Raw genomic sequence first — 6,957 nt, 5'->3', positions numbered from 1 at the left:
ATCAGGGTGTCTGCAGATGGCACAGTCCACCAGACTGAGACAGACTTTAGACGTGGGCACAGAAAAACAAAGCTCTATATATGTTCTCATGTTATGTACTTTGAAATGTGCTTTGAATATCCCATGCACAGAATAGGGCGCATTACATCAATTCTTAGCTCTGTTAGTGGTTATACATGCTAACCTTTGTAACAATCACAATAAGTTTGACCTTGTGTGTTTTCTGTAAATCTAAACACAGGCAACCTCCAGGATTCAACAGCCATCCATACATGCAGCTTCCACTTCAACAGTGCTTCCATCCACTTGAAGGCTGGGCGCAGCTTTTCTCTGGCTAGCTAGTGTAGATTTGTGTGGATTAGGCCACAGCTCTCATGCTGAGGACTTGAAGAGGCATAGGGAGAATAGGCCAGGAAGCTGTTTGGAATGGGATGTGGTCCCACCCCTCTCGTTCGTACCCTCAAACCTTTACCAAGGGCCCAAATCTCTGAGCCTCTTTGAACCGGCATTGCAAAATGAAAGACATTTCCAACGGACAGCTTTTCCCCATTGTTCTCTTCACTGAAAGGAGGAGCGAGAGAGGGAGAGAACAAGTGAGAGAGAAAAAAAGGGAGCTTTAGACATACATTTTCTCCCCTGTTCTTCGTCTTTCCTTCTCTTCCGGCCTCAAGCCACTTGTTGGAGGAAAAAGCCAGTCTCTGAAAATATGCTAGAGTGTTTTTCTTTTTCTTTTTTTGCTATCAACAATCACCCTCATCCTCTCTTTTCTGAGACAGGGGAGGAGAAAGCAAGAGAGAGGAAAACAAAACAGAGAGGGGAAGCTAGGATAAAAGAGAGGAAGAAAGCGAGTGCATTATGGAGACAGCTGTTGGGGAGGTTACGTGGAGATTTCCAGCCATTAACTTCAGACTGAGCCGCCTCCTGCACTTGAATCAGACAAGGGCCAAAGCAAGGGCCCGGGCCTTGACATGAAAAGAGGCAGGACTTGGCTTGATCTTTTGGGGCAAATGTTTACAAGTATATGTGGGGGCGAAAATGGCACGATGAACAGTGCCGAGAAAGACAAGAAAATGAGAACAAGATAGCTGAGAAGAGAGAGAGTAGAAGATAAAAGGCAAACAGAATGGATAAAGCAGATGAGTGAAAGTGAAAGATTGCTGACAAGGGCGAGAATTTGAATGACTATATAGGACCTACATATGTGCACGGGTGTCATATGTATCTCTGTCTCTCTCTCTCTCTCTCTCTCTCTCTTTTCAAAGGCTGCATAAACAAGGAAATGGGTCTGTAATCATTTCCAGAAATTGCCTTCCTTCTTCCTCTTCTACTGGGCAGACTCTCCGCCTCCGTTCATTAGCAGGCCCTTGCCTGATTAAAGCCTCTCACCATCCCAGATGAGAGAGAGAGAGAGAGAGAGAGAGAGAGAGAGAGAGACAGAGAGGATACCCCAGTGCTGTCAAAGTGAGTGATACATCTGCCATGTTTTGTATTTTCATGGCCGTTTTATCAATATCTCATGTGACAAGTGTTCACTGCCCTGAGCATGTGTCAAGCAACTAATCAAACAACCATTAATACAAGTTTGGCTGCACTGCTTGAACACTGTGTGTGTGTGTGTGTGTGTGTGTGTGTGTGTGTGTGTGTGTGTGTGTGTGCGTGCGTGTGCGTGTGCGTGTGCGTGTGCGTGTGCGTGCGTGTCTGTGTGCGTGCGTGCGTGTGTGTTCTGCCACCAAGCACTGAGTAAATCTTACTCCTGATTTACTTTAGTTGCATGACTCTTACTGGAAATAGCCGATCTACATTTTTAGTGTGAGACAGTATAAATCCATAGAAGGATAGAGTGAGGACCCCTGCTATTCATTTCAATAGAAGTTGCTCAGTGGAGTTTTGAAGCACCCGGAAGACTGCCGGAAGTACGATTATAACTCAATGGCTCGGGCGAGCGGAAGTTGAGAGCGGACCTCAAATTTGAGGTCAGGGTTGACGCACGTTATACGCACATGACGTCACTGAACGTCCGTCCACCTCCATGAACGTGCTGCAGTTCCACTTTTGGCCAGCAGGTAGTGGCAGCTTCAACGTTGTCCAGCCCTCCTGGGGGTTTGTATATGAATCAGCCTTTAGTTTGGCCTGTAAGTCCATTTGGTTTTGATCAGCCGAATCAAACACCCAGAATAGGGCTGGACAGAAAACACTGCATCAATATGGGCAAACAATGCAATCCAAACAAAACCAAATATCAGTAAGCATGCTGGAAAATATTTCCTACTGAAATAAAATACAATTCTTTACAAAGGTTTCTGATCTCATGACGTTTACTTAGAAAGAACAGGTTGAGAGGTCAATCCTGGAACACTGAGGGTCATCACACTAAATACTGAATGGTTTTAACTTTAAGCCTTATATATTCAGACATTAGTGGGGAAAAAACATATATGTGCCTTTTCCACAAGTCCCATTTTTATCTTTAGAAAATATATATCATATTATATATTTGAATTTTTTTCTTCTTTTAAATTGATTTATTTTTTTATTTGTATTTGTATTTGTCTTTGCATTTGTATTATTATTTTTTTTCTTCAGGTTTATCATTTCCTTTGCTGTGTTTCTGCGTTAAGAGGAGCGGAACAATACTGTACACTCATGCAGCCATTCATGGTGCACATGAGGCCAGCATGTTTCCACTGCTAATTGTAAATCCCATTGAGTAAATTAAAGAAGCCATTTGTACTGTTCAATGTCCCAATGGTGAATGAAAAGGATCCATCACTGACATGATGCCACCCCCTGCTTCCTTTGTCTTACCGAGGCCAGGCGAGTGTGGGAGTTTTGTGTGTGTGTGTGTGTGTGTGTGTGTGTGTGTGTGTGTGTGTGTGTGTGTGTGTGTGTGTGTGTGTGTGTGTGTGTGTGTGTGTGTGTGTGTGTGTGTGTGTGTGTGTGTGTGTGTGTGTGTGTGTGTGTGTGTGTGTGTGTGTGTGTGTGTGTGTGTGTGTGTGTGTGTGTGTGCGTGCGTGCGTGCGTGCGTGCGTGCGTGCGTGCGTGCATGTCTTTTTGTGTCCTAATATTTGCTGCATAATGTAAGTATACTAGTATATGCTCACTGAAATCTTTGAATTTGAGATGTGCGTGCGTGCGTGCGTGCGTGTGGGTGCATGCGTGTTGTGTCCGTTGTCAAATTGGAGGAACCATAGAGGGTCATTACAGCTGTCTCATTATAAAACATGTGACTATCTTGCAGGCCCTTCATTTCCTTCCTATCAGCTCATAATGCCTGCTCTGGCTTTGGAGGGACTACTGATCAATGTCATTGTCACGAAAGATGAAAAAGAACCGCGAACATTTTCAGAAGAAGACTCTTTTCATAAACACACGCACACACGCACGCACACAAACACGCACGCACATGCACACGCACATGCACACGTCACTGGAAATAATGATGCAGACCAACAGAGGTATGTGTGGTTAGTTACACAAAAGGCTCCTATAGGAGGATGTCTTTGAGTTGATTCCTACCAGGACCGAGCTGTCGGGTGGAAACCTTGTATGTCCAAAACGCTCCCTTTTTCATTATTATTCTAAAAACATTTTAAAGTAGTGAAAATGGCCATCTATAAGCTCACAACGGCTCGCGATGTGAGGCGTTGTGAGCTTATAGATCAGCTATTGTCACTACTTTTGTGTGACACTCTTGTATGATGAAGCAAGACATTCATTTACAAAAAAAACCTGAAAAAGTTGAAATATGAATTGCTCTACGATAGTCTGTAGAAAAGCTGTATAAAGGAAGTGTATCTCATTTCAGAGGATGCCTGCTTTGTCTTTGGCACATCTGAAAAGAAAGGTGTTAACAGATGTACCCTGAAACCAACATGCAACATCTCTCAGTGAATTCAGAAAATTCTCACCTTGCAGAAGAATGTTTGCTTAACTTGGACATTCCCAGGCACCGCAACCACTTTCAACCTGGTGTCAATATTTGTGGGCAAAACTGGTCAGAAATTATCACAAATACCTAAAATAGCTTATTTACAAGCTCACAAAGCAGCATGTTGCTACGCATTGTGAGCTTGTTGATCAGCATTTTTTTTGTACATCATACAACAAAGTATATATATATAGGGTTTAAGTGATTAACTACAGACAAACGGACAGAGGCAGGCAGGCAGGCAGGCAGGCATAAGGCAGGCATAAGGCAGGCAGGCAGGCAGGCAGACAAACATAAGATACACACAAGGATGCAATTAAAGAAGTGACAGCCACTGTGGGGACACAACAAAGGCTGTGTTAATAGATTCATAACCACTCCTCAGCCGATTCATATTAAATAATGTATCACGGCTACTTTGGTGTTGCATATGTATTGCTATTTCGTGTGACTGTTACTGTTTTCAATTAACATTTTCTGTCCCAAATTAGAGAAGCCACCTAGTATAGAATATAACACTTTGTCTTGATCAGATACAGGGTAGGCAATAAATAGAAGGCCATGACGCCTGCGACCATAATAAAGAGACCACAGTGCTTATACACTGTGTTGTCAGACTTGATGACTTCATTGGCAAGATTTTATGAGAGGCGGGGCCAAGAAGGGTCTTAACTGTTACTGCTTGCAATTCTTTCTTGTTTTTTCTTTCTTTTTGAGGGGCGATAGCCCCTCCTGTATACAGCTTTAATGTTTGTGTTGTCTGAACAAACATTAAAACTGCCAATGAACGTAGAATTTAGGTCATATGTGTCTGAGCAAATCGGCATATGTGTGTCGGTGGGATCCCTTGGCCAATAAGGGACCACCATTCTTGATGATGATGTGCGATTGATGTACAAAGATATTCAGTGTAGACAGAAATACAAGCGACCCTATAGGCCTACTATAGAGCCCTGGGGGACTTACAGTAATGTAATATGGCCAGTCTATGACGTACAGTGTAGGTCATCTATGACATGCAGAAACTAAACTGCAATATGGCATCTACTCAACCCGATCCGACCCTCATTGACTACTACACCACCACTGCCCAAAACATGTAGTGTTGTTGTCAGTAGGAATAAACACAGATTACCACCCAGGAGGAAGTGGACTAAGAAAGGGGGGGGGGGGGGGGGGGGGGCAAACCAAGTTCCTGTTTCTACAGATTTCTTCTCACTTTTTTACCGAATGGGTTCCCAGATTTCGTTCAAACAGCAGGGCTACCAACACTAGACTTTTAACAGATTAGATGTAATGTCCTGTGTTCTGTAGAATGTGGGTTTTTTATCAGGCTTGCTTTACTAGCATTGTAAAATGATGGGTTTCATCCATTAAAACGCAAAGAGAAATTGATTTGATGACTGAAGCAATCTTTCATAATAACCATTCATCGTTTAAGTGAATATCTCTGTATAATTGCATGCACTGCATTGCATATCCTGCCCCAGAAACCTTTTAATTATTGTAGAGGCATTGTGAGATATCAAAGTTGATATTTTGAGGGTGGGACTAAAGGAAAGGTCATGGGGTCACCATTTATGTGCTCAGTGAGTATCATGGCAATCCCCACTTAGGTTTTGAGGCATCTTGTATACAAGAGGACATTTTGGCCTAATGGTGGCGCTACAGGAAAGACCATGGGTCATCGAAGTCAGTAGGGTTTATTCATCCTCTGCAGGGCATGAAAGGTGCACTAAAAATCACCACAGTTGTTAAAAAGAAGAGATCTGAGCACTCAGAAATGTGGAGGAGAGTACTTGTATCAGAAATTCCAACATGTTATGACCAAGAACCGTTTTCAATTCATACACATTCATCAGTATACTTTTACAACTTTTTATCTCCTTTGAGCACATGGCTGGCTTCTTTGTTTTTCTCTGCAAATCACCCCAGTACTGTTTGAAACATCTCCTGGGAGTCAATTGTTGGACGGACAAATGGCTTGACCAACTGAGATTGCCGTCCTTATGCCCAATTCACGACAGCAGAAATTGTGGTTTTCCTCTGAGTGGTTTTCCATTATACATGATTGTGTATAAAACATCTGAAATAGCCACGTCACCTTCGTGGGTATGCCTTGTCCCTGTCGAGTTCAGACCATAGCGAGCTCCTGGTTGGTTGTCCCTGTCGAGTTCAGACCATAGCGAGCTCCTGGTTGGTTGTCCCTGTCGAGTTCAGACCATAGCGAGCTCCTGGTTGGTTGTCTGATCATAAAGTAAAAACCTTCCTCAACTTTTTCATACTGTGTTTTGTTGGCTCCACCTCCTGCCGCGGTGAGGTCTCTTCTCACAGACAAAGCATGGAACCATGTTGCTTTCTCCAAACGTGGGAGTGGAATACCATGTGGTGTGAATTCAGCGCTAGAGCTGCTAGTGGACATGTGGATAAAAAAAAAGAGAATGAATAAAATAACAAAAATTAACAAGAAAAATAAAACAGATTGTCTAAGATTTGTATTGGCTGTCACTGTGTCAGTGGTTTGAATCATTCATTCATTCATTCGCTCTGAATTAAGTGATCCCAACGACATTGTTTGTCACTGTTTTTGTCGTTAGTTGTGGTGTAGACCCCACCATCCATTCCCGTTAGAATGATTGTTAAAACAAAATTTATAGTTATCTTTTAGTCATCGTTCTTGCTGTGGACGGCCCTTTAGTCTGGCTTGGTGGTTCCCCTCTGATGTAACTCTATTTTGCTCTTTTTTCACTTTCCTGTCGTGCCTCAAAGGAGTTCAGGCCACTCCTCTTGACCCTAAATCCTTGCAAGCTATGAATCAGCACCCATTTCCTGCCGCAACTGTATCCTCCTTCGCCTGCATTCAAAGAGTGAGCAAGACAGCGAGAAGGCATTCAGAGAGTGTGAGAGAGAAAATAAATGGTAGATAGAGAATAAATCAGAGCGAGAGGGGAGGGAGGATGAGAAGCATGAGAGGGAGAGAAAGAAAGAGAAAAAACTATATAGCTGAGCAGCAAAAGGCCGGTCTGGCG

Source organism: Protomyctophum parallelum (assembly GCF_964188405.1).
Source record: "Protomyctophum parallelum genome assembly, chromosome: 21".
Classification (NCBI taxonomy): Eukaryota; Metazoa; Chordata; class Actinopteri; order Myctophiformes; family Myctophidae; genus Protomyctophum; species Protomyctophum parallelum.
This window is presented reverse-complemented; position numbering follows the sequence as displayed.